Here is a 19,571-nt window from a genome sequence, read left to right as displayed (position 1 = left end):
GCATTACATAATGACCCTGGAGGAGTGGAAGGAAGAAAGCTGAAAAAGGGTAGAGATGAAGACAGGATGGTAGAGTAGAGGTAGTAACACATCCCAGCTCTTCCAATATTCCCCTCCCAACAAGTTTAATAGAATCCCGAATTGAATTCTAGAACAGTGGATCCAGTAAAAAGTAAGGGTAAAATACTTTTTTAGCCTAAGCAAAGTTAGGAGGTTGGGAAGAGAGATTTGTGATACAAGTATCTCAGCCACCATGGAGCACACAATGTGGCAGAAGCAGCAAGGGACTTTGGAGATGGCAAAAGTAGCAAAAACAGCAGCAAGTTTAGTAGCTATTAGATCAGAAAGGGTAAGGGTATCAGATAACTGATCAGAAAGAGATTATAATCACTGGAAGCAGGACCTGACACAGTTTGGCAACTATATTACCTAGAGCCCAATCTGGTTCATAGCTCTAGATTAAAGTTTCAAGGCAAAGAGGAGCACTAGGACTTCTACCTGCAGAAAAGTAGAATCACTGATCACAGTTCAAGGATGGAGAAGAATACTTGCTGTTGCAGGAAAGTAAAACAACCGGTCACTGTTGCAAAGTTAAGAGAAGTGTTAGCACCTATTTCAAAGAGAGATCAAGGGCCCTTTCTTGGTAAAGACCAGAGCACAGAGTAGGAGGCCAGTGACTGACTATACTTCTCCCCAAATCACACTATCTTTAAAGCACTGAAAACAAACAGAAGAAGGTAACAAAGTGAAAACAACTACAAACAATTACTCAAAGAAAAAAAAAAGTAAATTGAACTTAAGCCCAAAAATAATTCCTGGAAAAATTAAAAAAGAAGTAAATAATAGAAGAAAAAGTGAAAATAGAAATGAGAGTAATGTAAGAGCATTATAAAAAGAGAAGTAACAACTTGGTAAGAAGAAACAAAAATTCACTGAAGAAAAGAACTACTAAATGAAACAAACAATCAAAATTAGCCAAATGAAAATAAAAACACAAAAGCTCATTGAAATAAATGATGCTTTTAAAATGAGAATTTGGCAAGGGGAAGCTAATAATTTTATGAGATAGTAAGAAAAAATAAAAGTCAAAAATGAAGAAAATAGAAGAAAATGTAAATAGCTCTTAAAATAAAAAACAAATACAAAAAAAGAAAAAAAAACAACTGATCTAAATTATTGGACTACTTGAAATCTGTGATAAAAATAGAGCCTAGACATATTTCAAGATATTATAAAGGATAATTGCCTAAAATCTTAGAACCAGAGGGTAAATCTGAAATTGAAAGAATCTACTAACCACCTTATGAAAGAACTTCCTAAAATGAAAACTCCAAGGAATACTATAGCCTAATTCCAGAGATGTCAGTTCAAAGAGAAAATATTGCACACATTCAGAAATAAATAATTCAAATATTGTGGAGTCACAGTCAGGATCACACATGATTTAGCAGCTTTTATCTTAAAAGAGATGAGCGCTTAGAATATAATGTTCCTTAAAATAGAGGATTTAGGATTACAATCAAGAATAAACTACCCAGCAAAACTGAGTATAATTCTTCAAGGAGGAAAAAAAGATATTTGTTGAAATAGAGGGATTCAAGTATTCCTGATGAAAAGATCTGATATAATAATATGGAAATAGAATATCTGTGATTTTATATGTGTATATATATATATATATATATATATATAAATATATAAAATCTGATATTCAAATACAAGACTTAGGAAGCAAGTACAAAAACAAAATAATACAATAACAAAACATGAAAGAGCAGTCATAAGGAAACTGATAAATTTAAACTGTTAACATCTGTACATGTGAAGATTTTATTATATATATATATATATACATATATAATTCCTTAGAACTTTAGCATTATTAGGATAGAATTAAAAGGAGTTATACATAAACAGAGGGCATGGGTGTGAGTTGATTATATCTACATTATATGTATATTAAAAAACAGATGAGAAAGTGTGATGTACTTGGGGAAGAGGGAAGAGAGAAAAAGATTGGGGAAAATTATTTCACATAAAAGAAATGTTCAAGGAACAGTTCTTGTTTACATTGTAGGGAAAATAGGATGGGAATGGGTAACTGGCACTCCTTGAAACTAATTCCCATCTGAATGAGTTTAAAGATGGAAATACAACACACACATATACATTATACACACACACTTAAATACATAAACAGACACACACTCAGTTGGGTATAGAAATCTATCTTACTCAACAAGAAAGTAGGAGAGGAAGGGAAAAAATGGGAATGTGAAAAAAGGGGGTAGATTAGGAGAGTCTGTGACAAGAAATAAAATATGTTTTTGAGAAGGAAGAGTGTGAATGTCATGAACTCATCTATGATAGAACTAGGTAGTAAAATGGATTTGAACAGTATGTTGTTTATATGAAAAAGACTTGAAACAGAAAGATACACACATAATTTAAATAAAGGGCTAGGAAAATAAAGAGTAGGAAAAGGTTAAAGGGAGAAAGAATCTTATAGAAATAGGACATGAAGAGAATTATTAAAATAAAGGAAGAAATGTAAGGCTGGTCATATTGGAACTTTGCTCTTATTGGAAGAGGAAACAAAAGCATACATTTGTAGAAGTTTAGAAGTCTTCTGAATTTCTACAGAACTGAGAAAACTGGGAGGATAGGATAGAGGAAAGATTTGTGCTGGGGAGGATTGATTGAAATTAGAAGGATATGGTAAATATACAAGGGAAGGACTTTTAGATTAAAGAGGACTTTTAGAGGGGAGAGCATAATAAAGAATAAGAAGGCAAAAGGACAATAAAATAACAGGGATAGGGTCTAAATAGAGGATGAGAAGGAAAATAGTGAATAAAAATAAGATGAAGGGAAATTCACAAATAACAATTATAATTCTAATGTGAGTGGGATGAACTCATCCATAAAACAAATAGCAGATTTTGGATAGCAGAATATATTAAAAATTTTAATAAAATAATATGTTGTTTACAAGAAACACATTTTAAAATGAAAGAAAAAACATTTAAAATGGAGGGAATTGGAATGGAATTTATGCTTCAGCTGATGTAAAAAAGACTGTTAGTAATTACCATCTCAGAAAAAGTTATTGCTAAAATACATACAATTAAAAGATTTTAATTATAAATACACACATATATAAACATACACTACACACGCACACATATTTATTTGTGTTTAACGGTAACTGCGTTTAAGGCAAGAGGAAGAGAGAGAGAGAGGAAAAGAAATTTGCATGAAAATTTTATTGGATATTTGATTGTTGTATATTATATATATTTCTTCTTTAGAAGAAACACAAGATGCACACAATTAGAGAATTCACCCCAAATGTTCATAAGAACTATTTGTGTCTGATTCTGAGCTTTTATGGTTATTTATATTCTATTGTTGTATTGTCTGCTCAGTTACAATTGGACACACTAACTTGACTCTCACATGATGATGTCATTTTGTTTCTCTTTGAGACTGAAGGACAACAGCCAACCAACAACTAATCAACCAACCATTGTACATGTGTAATTATGTATATTGTATATATGTATATACATATAATATAAATGTAAATAAATATATATACACAAATCCAAATATATAAAATCATAAACAAATAAATATATATGTGTGGATATATGTATTCTTTCCTTCTTTTTATATTTGATTGCCTTGACCTCAAGGGAGAAAAAGCCTATTCTGTCCTCAGTCAATCCATTTCACTTCAGAATACCTCTGATACTTCAAAAGGACATATGCTTTCTATTGCCTGTCTCTCTGTCTCATCTTACACATGGGCAATGATATCCCAAAATCCATAGTTCTGACCGTTGCTTCCCTTCCCTTCACCTGATTGTTCACTTAGGGAAAGATAGATTCATTTTGGGTTCTGTTCAATTCCTTTGAAGGGACTCAATCCACCATTTTACCTCCTGCATGATCCTCTTTTATTCGCACTGGTAGATGAATGACACAGGTGGCAATCAGTGATGTGTGACATAGGTCACTGCCCTCATCACCTCCCCTTGCTTCCAAAAATCAAAACAAAATTCAAGGCAAGAGAGACAATGATGGCAAAAGATTGTCTCTGAGGCAAAATTTGGGCTTCAGTAGTTCGGTATCTGTGGATCCAAGAAACTGTGTCATGTGCAGTGGCCATATTCCAACAGAACCAACTTGGCAGATGGGCTAAACCAGGTTGAATAAGTAAGCTCATTGGTAAATTGGTGGGGGGGGGGGGGGGGAGGGTGTATACACCAAATTGTGAGAAGACTTTTCCAAAGGAATGAGAAGATGAAAACAGTTTCTTCCAGTAGTGAAGGAGGCTGAAGCAGGTGCCTTTGAGTTCGAAATCCTTTTTTTCCTTCTTATTCCCTGAGAAGTTAGCCTATGTGATATTAGTTATACTTATGCAATCATGCAAAACACATTTTCATATTAGCCATATCATACAAAAGCAAGAGAAACAAACAAAGAAAGAAAATTATATTTGTTTGCATTCATAGATAATCAGTTCTCTCACTGGAGATAGATAGAATTGTTTTTAATTATGAGTCTTATGGAATTGTCTTGGATACTTGAATTAACCAGAGTGGTCAAGTCTTTCATGATTGATTATCATTACAATACTACCATTGCTATGCACAATGATCTGTTTTTCTCATTTGGTTTGCTTTAGGTTCATTTAGGTCTTACCATTTTTTTACTGAAACATTTACTACAAAACAATAATACCCCATCACAACTATATGATAAAACTTGTTCAATAATTCCCCAATTCATGAGAATCCCCTTGATTTCTAATTATTTACCAACACAAAGAGAGTCACTATAAATATTTTTATACACATAGATGCTTTCCTAAACTTTTTCCATACTTTTGCCTCACTCCCTCCAGCATTTGTCATTTTTATCAGATTTAGGGTGTTACCTCAAAATTGTTTTAATTTGCCTTTCTCTAATCAATAGTGATTTAGAGCATCTTTCTTATGACTACTGATAGCTTGATTTCTTCCTCTGAAAACTGACCATTTGTCAGTTGGGGAATGGTTCTTATATTTATAAATTTGACAGTTCTGTATTCATTAAAATTAGATATTTATCAAAGAAACTTGTAAAAAATTTTCTATTTATTATCTACAGTATCTTTTAGCAGAATGTAGTTTTCCTGCTTATCTCTTTTAACTTGGTTTATTTTTGAATTTACTTTGTCCAAGATCATGACTGCTACCCCTGCTTTTTGTACTTCAGCTGGAGCCTAATAAATTCTGCTCCAACCTTTAATTTTAATTGTGTGTGGCTTTATGTTTCAAATGTTTCTCTTATAAACAATGTATTGTTTGATTCTGGTTTCTTATTCATTATGCTATACATTTATATTATAAAATGAACTTAGCCCATTCACATTTATGACCACTAAGTGTATATTCCCCTTCATGTCATTTCCTTCTTATCTTCTCTCTTTATCTTGTCCCTCCTCAAAAAAGTCTATTTTGCTTCTAACTACTGATTCCCTTAATCTGTTATCCTTTTAATCATCTCACTCTTTTCTCTTGTTCCTTCCCCTTCTATTTCCCTAGTAAGTCATGTTTCTGTACACAACTAAGTGTATATAGGGTGTGTGTGTGTGTGTGTGTGTGTGTGTGTAAAAACAAACATTCAAGACTCCAGCATTGTGCCACATATTCCCATTTCATCTCTTCCCCCCATCCTTGTGTACAAATTCTTTGTTGCACCTCTTTCATGTGAGAAAATTTCCTCCATTTTATGCTTTCCTTTCTGTTTCTCCTAGTGCATTATTCTTTCTCATCCTTTTTGGTGGAAATCATTTTGGAGATGATTCCAACATAATTGACCCACATCCCTGCTCTTTGTCTGTGTAAACTTTTAACTGTTTTAATAATGATAAAGTTCTAAGAAGTTACATTATTATTTTTCTATATAGGAGTATAAGCAGTATAACTTTATTGAGATCTTTATGATTGATCTTTCATGTTTACTTTTTTATCTTCTCTTGAGTCTTATACTTGAAAGTCTAATTTTCTATTCAATTCTGGTCTTTTCATCAAGAATATTTCAAAGTTCTGTAAATAAATGTCCTTTTTTTTTCTCTGAAGAATTATGCTCATTTTTATTGGTAAAATTCTTCTTGTTGTAATTCTACATTTGTTGCCTTCCAGTATATCATATCCCACATCCTCTGTTCCTTTAGCAAAAAACAAAAACAAAAACAAAAAAAAACCCAACCCCAACCCCCCCCCCCCAAAAAAAAAAAAAAAACCACTAAATCTGTGATCCTAAGGGTGCTTCCACAATATTTGAATTCCTTCTTTCTGGCTTCTTAAGTATTTTCTTTTTGACCTGGGAACATTGGAATTTGGCTATAGTATTCATGGGAATTTTCATTTTGGGAATTCAGGAAGTGAGTGGTCATTTGTTCAATTTCTATTTTATCCTTATCCTCAGATATCAGGACAGTTTTCCTTGATAATTTCTTGAGATATGATATCTATGATGTTTCTTTGATCAAGGTTTTCATGCAATACAATAATTCTTGAATGATCTTTTCTCTATTTTCCAAGACAAGTTGATATATTTTATATTTCCTTCTGTTTTCCATCATCCTTTGGGAATTGTTTTATTATTTCCTGATATCCCATGGATTCATTAGCTTCAACTTGCCCAATTTTAATTTTTAAGGAACTGTTTTTTTCAGTGGAATTTTGTATCTCTTTTATCTTTTGACTAATTCTATTTTTATGGTATTATTTTCTTGAATTTTTTTTGTTCCTCTTTTACTTAGATGTTAGCTTTCTTTTCTCACTTTTTCCTCTATTACTCATCTCTTTAAAAAATTGACAAACCTAGAGGCCCCAGCTTTTGGGATAAGAATTCACTATTTGACAAAAAATGCTGAGAAAGTTGGAAACTAGTATGGCAGAAAGTAGGCATAGACCCACACCTAACAGTGTATACCAAGATAAAGTCAAAATAGGTTCATGATCTATACATAAAGAATGATATTATAAACAAATTAGAACAACATAGGATAGTTTACCTCTCAGATATGTGGAAGAGGAAGGAATTTATGACCAAAGAAGAAGTAGAGATCATTATTGATCACAAAATAGATAATTTTGATTATATTAAGTTAAAATGCTTTTGAACAAACAAAACTAATGCAAAAAAGATTAGAAGGGAAGCAATAAACTGGGAAAACACTTTTATATCCAAAAGATTTGATAAAGACCTCATTTCTAACATGTGTAGAAAATTGACTCATATTTATAATAGTTCAAGCCATTCTCCAATTGTAAATGGTCAAAGGATATGACCAGACAATTTTCAGATGAAGAAATTAAAACTATATGTTGTCACCTGAAAAGGTGCTCCAAATCACTATTGATAAGAGGAATACAAATTAAGATAACTCCAAGATACCACTACACACCTGTCAGATTGGCTAAGATGAAAGGAAAAGATAATGACAAATGTTGGAGGGGATGTGGGAAAACTGGAGCTCATAACTGAACACCAAATAGGTGATTTTGATTATATTAAGTTAAAAAGTTTTTTGTACAAATAAAACTTGTAAAGGTCAAGATGATTGATTTAAACAAGGTGATTTAAACTCAGTGGAATTGATAAGAAATAGTTATCTAATTTAGCATGTGAATACTCTAGTTCAGTATGATTGCCCTGTGATATAATGATTGGTTTATTCTCAGTACACTGTAATGATGTAATTTTAATAAAACATGTAAACTGGGACAAACTCAGCCAGAGATAGACTAGGGGAAGACGGGACCATACAGACTGGAACAGGCTCAAGGAAGACAGAGGACTGGAGGCTGGAGCACAAGCTTCCAGATTCAGGGAGACTTCAAGACAGAGACCGTAGTGGTAGTCCTCCTGCCTCCTCTACAGAAACCAAGACACATTCTGAAGGACATCCAGAAAGCTAGCCTGGACTCCAGGCAAGGAGACAAGACTGTGAAGGAGACAATAAAGAATTTGTACTTTATCCCTGGCTATTTTCGTGGTGATTACTCTACTGAAATGAAGGCTGGTCCAGAGACCTCTAGAAAACTAACCAGAACACATTTTGGTGTCCAAACAGGGACTAAGGATTTACACTCAGAAGTCCAGATTGAGACAATACTCAGTTCAGTGAAAAAGTCCCTGTGACCCAGAAATTAGGGTGAGTACAAAAATAGACAAGAAAGAAACTTTGTTAAGGGTTAAACAAGTATTTCAGCTGCAATGGGACAGATGTTTAAAAAATAGCCTTCTCCACCTCAAGAAAAGTGGGTAGAATGCATAGTTAAACTAATAAAAACCAAGGTTTGATTGTAACTTGGAAGCAGATCATTGAACTCTTTGAAACATTAAAATACATATCTCCTTGGTTCTCTAAGGAAGAAGACTTAGAGCCAGAAAAGTGAAAATTAGTAGGAAAGCAAGTAAGTTGAATATTACAATAATAATGGTTTTGATTCAATGCCTAAAGAAACATTCTATACATATAACTTGATACAATTGGCTTTAAGGAATTACATAAGTTTTAGAATTAGGAAAAAGAAGGAAGAGCAGAAGGGAAATACTGACACAGTAGGTGAAAAGCATGAAGAATTGGACAAAAAAGGAGTTAAGTACAATGCTGATGATTAAGGAATGTAGTGCTTCACAGCAGGAGCCATTAAGGCATTCCCCATTCCTTGACTTACCCCCTTTAATCTTTCATGGTTGGAGGGAGAAGGAGAAGGGGGAGGGGCAATGACACCATCAGCACCATCCATGTAGGAGTTTTGTCCATCCTCTATGGCAAGATTACAAAAGGCACTAGTTAAAGCTAAAAAAGAAGGACAGGGTATATCTGATTTAAAAGTAAAAGCACACCCTGTTATTCAAAACTTTGACTCTTCATGTCAACAAAGGAAAAGATACACTACTTTTGATCTGGAAAAAATCAAAGATCTGAAAAAGGTTTGCACTATTTATGGGGCTACATCATCTTATGTTAAGATGATATTAGAGAATTTTGGCTTATGAAATTTAACCTCTAGTGACTGGAAATCTATAGCAAGGACAGGTTTAGAACCTGGACAAAACTTCTTATGACTTTCTGAGAATAGTGAACATTGTAGAATACAAGCTCAATGAAATAGGCAATCTAGAGTTAAAGTACCAGTCACCTCTGACCAACTAACAGGTGTAGGTCCTTATGCAGACATTTTAGAAAAAATAATTACCCTAGAGCAGTATATGAGCAAATTGCTGCTGCTATCAAAGCATGGGGCACCCTCTCAGGAAAACAAGATCAAGGGGAAGCCTTCATGAAACTTTTGCTGATTTTGTGGGACATCTGGAGTCAGCTGTCATGTAAACTATTGGTGAAAATGCAGCAACAGGAATAAATGATAAAACAACTTACTAGAAATAATGCTAATGGGATTTGCAGAAGAATTATATTAGGACTACTCAAGGATACTCCTTTAGAGGAAATCATAGGACTCTGTGCCACAGTGGGCACAAATGCCTTTTATACCCAGTCTATGATGCAGAACATGGGAAGACAGGGTAATGATGTAATTATAATCCCATATAAGCAGGGACAAACTCAGCCAGAGACAGATTAGGGGAAGACAGAGAACTGGAGGCTGAAGCACAAGCTCCTGGACTCAGGGAGACTTCAAGACAGAGACCATTGTGGTGGTCCTCCTGCCTCCCCCACAGAAACCAAGATACATTGTGGAGGACCTCCAGAAAGCTAGCTGAGCCCCAGGCAAGGAGACAAGACTGTGAAGGAGACAATAAAGAGTTTGAACTTCATCCCTGTCTATTCTTGTGGTGATTACTCTGCTAAAATGAAGTCTGGTCCAGAGACTTCCAGAAAATTAACCAGAACACTACAAAAACTAATGCAAATAAGATTAGAAGAGGAGCAATAAATTGGGAAAACATTTTTATACTTAAGGGTTCTGATAAAGGCCTCATTTGTAAAATGTATAGAAAATTGACTCAAATTTATAATAGTTCAAGCCATTCTCCAATTGATAAATGGTCAAAAGATATGAACAATTTTCAGAAGAAGAAATTAAAACTATATGTAGTCACGTGAAAAGGTACTCCAAATTACTATTGATCACAGAAATGAAAATTAAGACAACTCTGAGACACCACTATACATCTCTGAGATTGGCTAAGATGACAGAAAAAGATAACGAGGAATGTTGGAGGGAATGTGGGAAAACGGGGCCACTAATACATTGTTGGTGGAACTGTGAAGTGATCTAGTCATTCTGGAAAACAATTTAGAACTATACTCAAAAATTTATCAAACTGTGCATACCCTTCGATCCAGCAGTGTTTCTACTGGGCTTATATTCCAGAGAGATCTTAAAGGAGAGAAAGGGACCCACATGTGCAAAAATGTTTGTGGCAGCCCTTTTTGTAGTGGTAAAAAACTGGAAACTGAATGGATGCCCATCAATTGGAGTATGACTGAATAAGTTATGTGATATGAGTATTACAGAATATTATTGTTCTATAAGAAACGATTGGCAGGATGATTTTAGAGATATCTGGAGAGACTTACATGAACTGATACTAAGTGAAATGAACAGAACACAGAAACATCAGTATGGTATGATGCCAATTATGATGATTGTGACTTCTTCCAACAATGAGATGACTGATGCCAGTTCCAATGATCTTGTAGGTGAAGAGGGCCATCTACACCTAGAGAGAGGACTGGGGGAACTGTATGTGGATCATAGCATAAGATTCTGACTCTTTTTGATATTCTTCACTTGCATTTTATTTTCTTACTCATTTTCTTTCCTTTTTTGATCTGACTTTTCTTGTGCAACAAGAGACTTGCATAAATATGTTTACACATATTGGATTTAACATATATTTTAACTTTTATAACATATATTGGATTGCTTGCCATCTAAGGGAGGGGGTAGGAGGAAGGAGGGGAAAATCTGAAACACAAGACTATGTAAGGGTCAATGTTGAAAAATTATCTGTGCATATGTTTTGAAAAGAAAAAGAAAAAAAAATAAAAAGGATCTTAGTGTTTGGTATCTTATCTTTTTGGAAGCAGTTCCTTAATATCTACATGGGGGAGGTTGTATCTACCAGATCCCCATTGAACATTCATTGTCAATAAGAAGTAATTCTGGGGACAAGGGAGTACACAACAACTGCTAATGACATGAAAGTGGGAAGTGGCACATGAGATATTTGTTAAAGGAAATTAGAGATATAATGAAGCAGAAATAAGACGGTTATAGTTCATGAACTGAGGAAAGAGATGAAATCCAATATCTAGGGAATAGAGATTTTTGCCAGCTTTTTTGGAGTATAGAGCATGATGGATTCTATATTCATTAAAGATGGAAAATTAGACAATTTATGACTATGAATTCGATGTTTCTGATTCCTGAATTCATATGATGACAGATGATTGATTGGGACTAATTTTATAGATGTAACGATAGTTAGCATACAATTATGGATTATGTCCTCCGAAGTCCTCTATTGTGTCAGGAAGAAAGACTGAAGATATATTGGCAAAAGAAAATTTGAAAAAAAAAAAAAAGGCCTTTTCTCTCCACAGGTGGCTTCCATACCTACCTCAGCTACATTATAATGAGGGCTCATTTTCCCAAGAAATGTTGAGAAGCGCAAACTGATTGGTATCCACCCTCCAGCTTCCAGGTTTCAATTTCAAAATGGAAATGGAAGATGCATATAGTTCTTCAATGCAAGCCTTTTTGGGTATTCTTCTAGCTATAAAAATATAGTTTAAAAAGTAACATTTCCTTCCTGAGACATGTGGTAAATCTTACCTCTTATATTTCACTTAAAGAGTTTATAATAAGCTGAGTAGAATTCAGGAGTAGGGTAAAAAGGATATAACATATGTTTCTATGGAAGGATGTTGGCATTCAATATAGTAAAACTTCATAATATGAAGGTGAAGGGGAAATTTAAAGGGAGAAAACAAGAGATTCAAATAGAATTTGCCAAAGGAAGTGTTTTATTAAATTGTTTGCTTTGAAATTATCAGCTTTGGCTTGTATAAGTGAACTACAATAAACACTTTAAATTTCTATGACACACTCTCCATCTCCCTCATTAAAAATGAGCTTAATGTCCCTATTTTACAAATCATAATCAGAGTTAAAGTTATGTCAAAAGTAATCACACTGATACTTTTTCTTTCTTTCTCTCCAGCTAGGTCAGTTTTATAGAGGGGAAATTTGCTGTCATATGCTGGAAAAGACCTCACAGTTTGGTTAAGTCTTTTGAATGCTGAAGATAATGCCAAAGGCTACACAGTAAATCACTGGAGGAGTTGGAAAGGACAAACTCTCCCTAGATTATAATGCATACTTTTGTTCTAAAAGCTTAAAATAAACAAATAAACAAAACAGAAATGAAAATAAAGCAAAACCACCAGTTTTCTTTATTAATAAATAATTCAAATGTATATTCTCAGGTTCATTTCTACTTAGGGGAACCAAAAGCAATTGGAATATTATACATAACAGTCTATATGTTTGTTTATGTGCTGGGGAGAAATATATATTGAGAGAACATTTGTTTAAAGGATTTTTTTTAAAAAGCATTCTAGTGTGATTTTTTTAATACTATAAGATTGAGACAAGGGAATATGAAGGTCACTGCAAAAAAAAATTTGATATTCTTGGAGATGTTCAAGCAAGGACTAGGTGATAACTTGTTAGGTGTGTTGTAGAAGGGGCTCCTTTTCTACTATGGATTGGACCTCATGGCCTCTGTGGTCTCTTCTGTGAGATTCTATATTTTCTAAATCACATGATATCTATGTTTCATTCTGGAGAGGGAGGGAATGAGACTCAAAAGGAATAGGGAATATGGAGGGAAGAAGAGAAAAATGTGTTTTTACAGAAGAGGATTTTCTTTTTATAATTCAACCCCCTAACAGATACTCCCTCCCCCCCACACCAGTTACATCTTTCTATTGGTAAAATGGATTAGTCTCAAATGAATTAGGTATGACTTTTAATTTCTGGATGTTATTTTTTAGGGTAATGAATTTTCTTTTTTGAAAAATGCATAGGTTTCATTATTAAAGAGGAAGAATATTCTACTTGTGGCATTTTCTGTGTAACTTATTAAAAGTAATAGGATTACCTGGTCCTCAGGAGGGACAGATGCCCCATAAGACTGTTCATTAACATGGGGAAAAATGCCAGTAATAGACAGGCAATGCACCTTTTAAAATAGAACTATTCTCAAAGGACTCATTAACAAGAGAGCATGACATAAGTGCTGTACGTATCTTCAATCACAGAAGTATTCCTTCTTTCTCTGTTTAGTGTATAGATTCCAAGTTCCTTAAGCGAGGTCAATGAATTAAAAATATACAAACATACTAACAGGGATTTGGAAATTTAAAAAAAATATATATTTCATGTATTTATTATGCCTTTAAAAATACTATTGGTACAATGTATCTCTAAAAATAAGAAATACTTATTTCTTAACCTCTGTGGATATGATTATCACAAAGAATCCATCATCACTAGCATATTTGAGACAGAAACACTTATTTCTTCAGATGAATATATTACCATTAACTCATTTTTTCAACAGCTGAAAGACAGAATGTTTAATTAAAACCAATATTATCCAGGCATAGCTAGAATTCTGTAAAAAAGAGCAGGAAGAGATTTGGCTGCTGTATAAATAAAATATACTCTAAGATCTGTGGGTACTTTAAAAAATTCCACAAAACTCTTTTAAGATATATGTAAACCTTAATTTTTTATTAGAGTAGAAGACAAAAGTACCATTCCTGGTATAAAGCCCTGTACTGTGTACTGTACTATATTTTTACTGCCTCAATAAAAACCCAAGAGATTTGTTTTAAAGGTCACCACATTATGGTTTTTCCACTTAAGAAAATGCAGTAGTACACCTTAGTTAAACAAAAGATCATGCCTCCTCATTTCCAAGTGAATTCAATTTAAATATAGGACATATGAAATGTAATCCTAGGGAGGGTTATAATTAAAATGAAAAACCTCGCAATATATTTCTAGGCAGGATGAGCTTTTTTGGTCTTCACATGTAAAGCCTACTCAGCTGAATATCAATAAGATATGGCAATATTGTCTTTCACACATGTTAAAGTACAAAGCCATCTAAATTTGTTGTTTGCCCATCTTCCCTTAAACTGAAGTCATTTGGACATCATATTCTTATGAATAATTCCAATAAGAACCAAATATTATCAGCATCTATCTAGTGCCAAGTTTTGGTGAAGCAAGAAAGATGGCCGTTAGAATATGAACTTAATAAATACATATACTCATTGAACCCAGGTATAAACTGTTCTTATCTCAAATTTCAGCCACTCATTTAGTTAAAATAATAGGTTTTCTGAAGGGAAAAAATTACTCTTATTCATTGACCTGTCACAGTGGTTATGTTATTGAAATCCCCAAACTCTTCTAGGTACCCTTAATGTCTGCTACTGTAAAAATAATCCACTAAAGAACACGATTAAACAACTGAAGCAACTTAACCTCCAGATATTGATTGCAAATCATTAAAAAGAGTGCCAAACAAATGTGATGAGTAGACCAAGATTTTTGTAGTTCAATGTACAGATGTATGAGAATTGTTAACCTATACTGTTAGAGAGAGCACTCAGAGTGTGAAATTATGGATCCATTGAACTACATCATCACTGCTTTTAATACACATCTTTCTTTTATTGCTCCATATGGTATCTACTAAATCTATTGGAGGCCTTTGGAATTTAAGATTGCAATGGTAACAGTATTTAACTTGGGCTAATCAACTTTTGCTTGTCATTCTTATTTATTGATTAACATATGCAATTTTCCAATTACATATCTCCTCAAAACCTTTTCTATCACTTCTTAAGAGATTTCTGATCCTGGATAAATGAATAAAGCCTATATATTCCCATTGCTAAATTTTTCAAGAGCATGGTGTTCCAAGTTTCACAGTTATATAACATTATTGGCAGAAGATTTATATTAAAGATATAGGACTTTGAGGCAGCAAACAGTTTAGTATCCTAAGAAAAGGTACAAGACTACTCAAAGGTAAACTAATCTGGTAGCTATCTTTTACTTGATTCTGGCTCCAACTCATGATCACTTACAACCAAAATATATGTAAGGCAGATCTAAATCACTATTGATTAGAGAAATGCAAATTAAAACAACTAAGAGATACCATCTCACACCTTTTACTTTATCTAATATGACAGAAAAGAAATATAAATATTGGAGAGGATGTGGGGAAATGGAGACACTAATGCATTATTGGTGGAGCTGTGAACTGATCCAACCCATTCTGGGGAGCAATTTGACACCATGACAAAAGGGTAATCAAACTGTCAAACTCTGAATAAGTCTATATCCTCAAAAGATCATAAAAAGTACGATGGACCTACATGTGTGAAATATCAACAGTGAAATATTAACCTCCTTTTTATGGTGGTAAAATATTGGAAATTGAGGGGATAGTCATCAGTTGGAGAATGGCTGAATAAGTTGTGATTTGTGAATGTAATAGAAAACTATTTTACTATAACAAATGAGAAAAGGTGGATTTCAGAAATATCTGGAAAGACTTATAAGAATTGATGCAAAGCAAAGAAAATAGGACCAGGAGAACATTGTACACAGTCACAGCAATAGCTCTTCTCAGAAATATAATGATCTAACATAATTCCAAAAGACTCATGATGGAAAATACTGTCCATCCCCAGAGAAAAAATTGATGAAGCCTAAATTGCTGCAGATCAAAGCATGGTAGTTTTGCTTCCTTTAACTTTTTTTTTATAGTTTTTTTTTTTCTTTTCTTCTTATTACTGTGACTAATGTGGAAATATATTATACATTATTGTGAAAATATAACCTGTATCAAATTGCTCGCTGTCTTAGGGAGGAACAAAGAAAAAGAGGGAGGGAGAAAATTTAGAACTCAAAATTTTATTTAAAAATAAATGTTTGTCTTTACATGTAATTGGAAAAAAAGAAAATACTATTTAAAAGAAAAAGATTACTAAGATAGGAAGGATATAAGCATTTATTAAATGCCTACTGTATGCCAGGATATGTGCTATGCACTTTGTAGATAGCTTATTTGATCCTCACAGTTCTGGAAGGTAGGTGTTATCACTATTTTAAAGTTGAGGAAACTGTCACAGAAATTAATGATTTGACCAGGGTCACATGGCTAATAAGAGTGATACCAGAATTCTTGTTGTCCTGACTCAAAGCCCACTGCACTGACCACTGCACCATCTAGCTGCCCCTAAATAATATAAATATTGATCTATTAGAGTCACTCAGTGAACTAACAGTAGATCTATGTCATAATCTTTGTAATCTCATTACACGGTTTTTCATCCACTTTGTTTTTACTAGAGTATATGATTTAGGCTTTAAATTTTTTATTTTGTTATAGATTTCACTGAGGAGATGTTATGTGTTCTAAGGTTCAGTATTAATATGGTCACTATTACTGTCACCATTAATAGCAAATTATTACTTTGTCCAGATAGTTTATTTCTCATATGTCAATGATCAATAGATATAAAGTTACCTCTTTTTCTTATTATCTTGTGTATTTTTAATGTTTATAGTGAAGAGTGTATATTCAAAGTGAAACACTGAGGAGGCATTTTGTTTTGTAGAGTCAAATGTGGTCTTAAAACAAACCAACAAACAAGTACAGTGGAAAGAATACTTTTTTTCCTATGTGGTACTGGACAAATCACTTAATTTCGTTATGCTCAATATCTTCCTATGTTAAATAGAGATAACAGTAAATGATATTGTATACTATTTGAGATAGGCTGAGATGGTGTATTTAAAACGTCTTGCAGACTGGCATTGGGTCAGCCCTAGGACTGCTGGCAGGATTTCATTGACTGCTATGTATTCAGCCTGCACACTGTCCTTCTCTGGACCCAGACAGGCTAACTGAACTGAACTGATCATATTGATGGCAGCCATTTTAGAAGCACTTCCCTCCCCACCACTACAGACTTCTGCAGCTCTATGTGTACCTCATAAACCTGGCTAAGCCCATTGGGACATGGTTATTTTATTTGTCACCTCTCTGTACTATTAGATAGCTAGTAGAGCCAGGTTGTATTTCAGATTGGTATATGATGTCTTTTTTTTTTTTTTTTTTCCGGCATTAGAGTGATTCTGATGTGGGGAACTGGATGTACCATTAAGAATTCCATATGGAATCCAGACTAAGATAAAAAGGTAACAAAGACAACAAATCGACTGATAACTGTTGGAGATATTTCAACTTTTCAATCCTTTGTTTTCTTTGGGGGATAGCTGAACTTGATACTGTATGTATTTGTGTGTCTGAATTATTACCCTATAGCATTAGGAGCTGCATCATTGTTTTTTGTGGTCATTTATCCTTTGATGAAAGGAATTACTGATAGGCCACACTAGTCTTGGGATGCATCCCAAGCATCCCATCTTTAACTAGAACCATCATTGGGATGTTCTGCCATGAAAGTTCTCCTGTGATGTCTGTTTGCTTATTCTTTAGCCTTCTGGAATTATGTGGATGTTAATTTTTGATACAATCTATGCCTATCAGGATAAATGAGATTTTGCCCTGATTTGTTTCAAATTTACTGCACTATGGTTCAAGGAAGACCCCAAGCAGTGGCTAAGCAGCTTCAGTGATGTCATGCTGGACTGCCTGGGAAAAAATAATGGCACCAGGATGCCATCAGGGCTCATTTGGCTTATCAGATTTGCTCTTTGGAGCTCCACTAACTTGAGGACTGTTGGGATACATTTACTTCCAATACAAAAGCAGGATTCCTGTTTTTCATAGGAATTAAATTTGGAAACTTATAGAAAGAAAAATAACAACAAAGGAATTTAGAGGTAGATTTTTAGGAAATTAATATGACATAATATTAATAATATGGCATAAAATGATTCAATTATTTTTAACTTTTTCTTACAGACATATAGAAAGATTTGTATGACCAAAGAATTCTTTAACAGTACACATTTTCTTGAAATTTTCAGCATAAATTTAGTACTTGAAAAGACAACAGAGAATTTTTAATCTAATTCCTCTCTTTTATAGCTTAGGAAACTGAGGTCCCTGAAAGTGAAATGAGTTGCCTGAGTTCATTCAGATAAGTAACATAAAAGTTGATATTGAATTCAGCTTTCCTGTTTCTAGAACACATGTTCTTTTCACTGTACAATTCTGTCTCCTTAACTTAGTAACTTATTTATTTATTTATTTATTGAAACCAAGATAGCCTCTATCTGCAGACTGAATTTTGGTAAAATTGACTTAATAAAATTCCACTTATATTGTGCCCAAGTAAGAAGTTTTAAGAGGTACATTAAGCATTTGATCCTATTAAGTTCATTTGGAAATTGCAAGACATAATAATTTAAATAACATTTTTACATAGATTAACATTTAACATATTACACAGATTTTGTAATTTGAGAAGGGAACTTTAGTTCAAATTGTTTCATATTTTGTTTTGTCTTCCTTTGTTTTTATTTTAATTGGTCCCTTTTTTATAACCTTTGGTTATTTTATTTTTTAATTTTCAATTTTAATTTTTTATTATTTTATTATTTAAATTTTAAATTTTTTATATTTTTATATTTTATTTTTAATTTTTTAAAATTTTTATTATTTTATTATTAATTTTTAAACTTCTGCACACATAACTCTTTTTTCTTCATTTTCTATCCCAAAAATGATCCTGGGATCTTCGTTTTTGATATTGTGGCAATAGTGAAGTAAGATTATTGTTGTGTTCATTTACTTCAGTTGTCTCTATTTGTGGTTTTATTTGGAAATTTCTTTGGAAAGATAATGGAGTGGTTTTTCATTTCCTTCTTTAGCTCATTTTATAAATGAGAAAACTAAGTCAAATAGGGCTAGGTGACTTGCCCAAGATCACATAGCTAATAAGTGTCTGAGGCTGGATTTGATCTATGGGCTTCCTGACTTCAGGTCCTGGACTCTCTCTACTGTACCACCTTGCTTTCATTGTCATTTAGTAAGGCCCATTTAATTTACTATCAATTTAAATGAGCATTTCATAAATACATAAAATATATCTTTAAAGATTTTACCAGATATTAATAAACTATTAATAAGATAGAAATAAAATTATGAATCAAATATTAAGGTATCTAAATAATTATTTTCATATTTATACAATCACAATGTCTTAATAAGTGTCAGTTCTTTCTCTGGATGTATATAGCATCCCAATCTCATCTAATGGTATTACTGGATCAAAGGGTATGCACAGTTTGGTTCCTTTAGGCATAGTTTTAAATTGATCTCCAGAATGATTTGGATTAGTTCACAGCTCTATCAACACTGTATTAGTGTCCCAAATTTTGTACTTTCTCTCCAACATTTATTATTTTCCTTTTTTTATATTAGTTAATAGATGTGAGGTAACCTCAGTTATTTTAAATTCTTTAATC

General features: G+C 33.2%; 1 pseudogene; it reads left to right on the top strand.

Moving 5' to 3' along the window:
• The first annotated feature begins 253 nt into the window (after nucleotides 1-253).
• LOC111719794 lies at nucleotides 254-17,951 on the top strand (annotated as a pseudogene).
• The last annotated feature ends 1,620 nt before the right edge of the window (nucleotides 17,952-19,571 follow it).

Source organism: Sarcophilus harrisii, chromosome 3 (genome assembly GCF_902635505.1).
Source record: "Sarcophilus harrisii chromosome 3, mSarHar1.11, whole genome shotgun sequence".
Classification (NCBI taxonomy): domain Eukaryota; kingdom Metazoa; phylum Chordata; class Mammalia; order Dasyuromorphia; family Dasyuridae; genus Sarcophilus; species Sarcophilus harrisii.
This window is presented reverse-complemented; position numbering and strand designations above follow the sequence as displayed.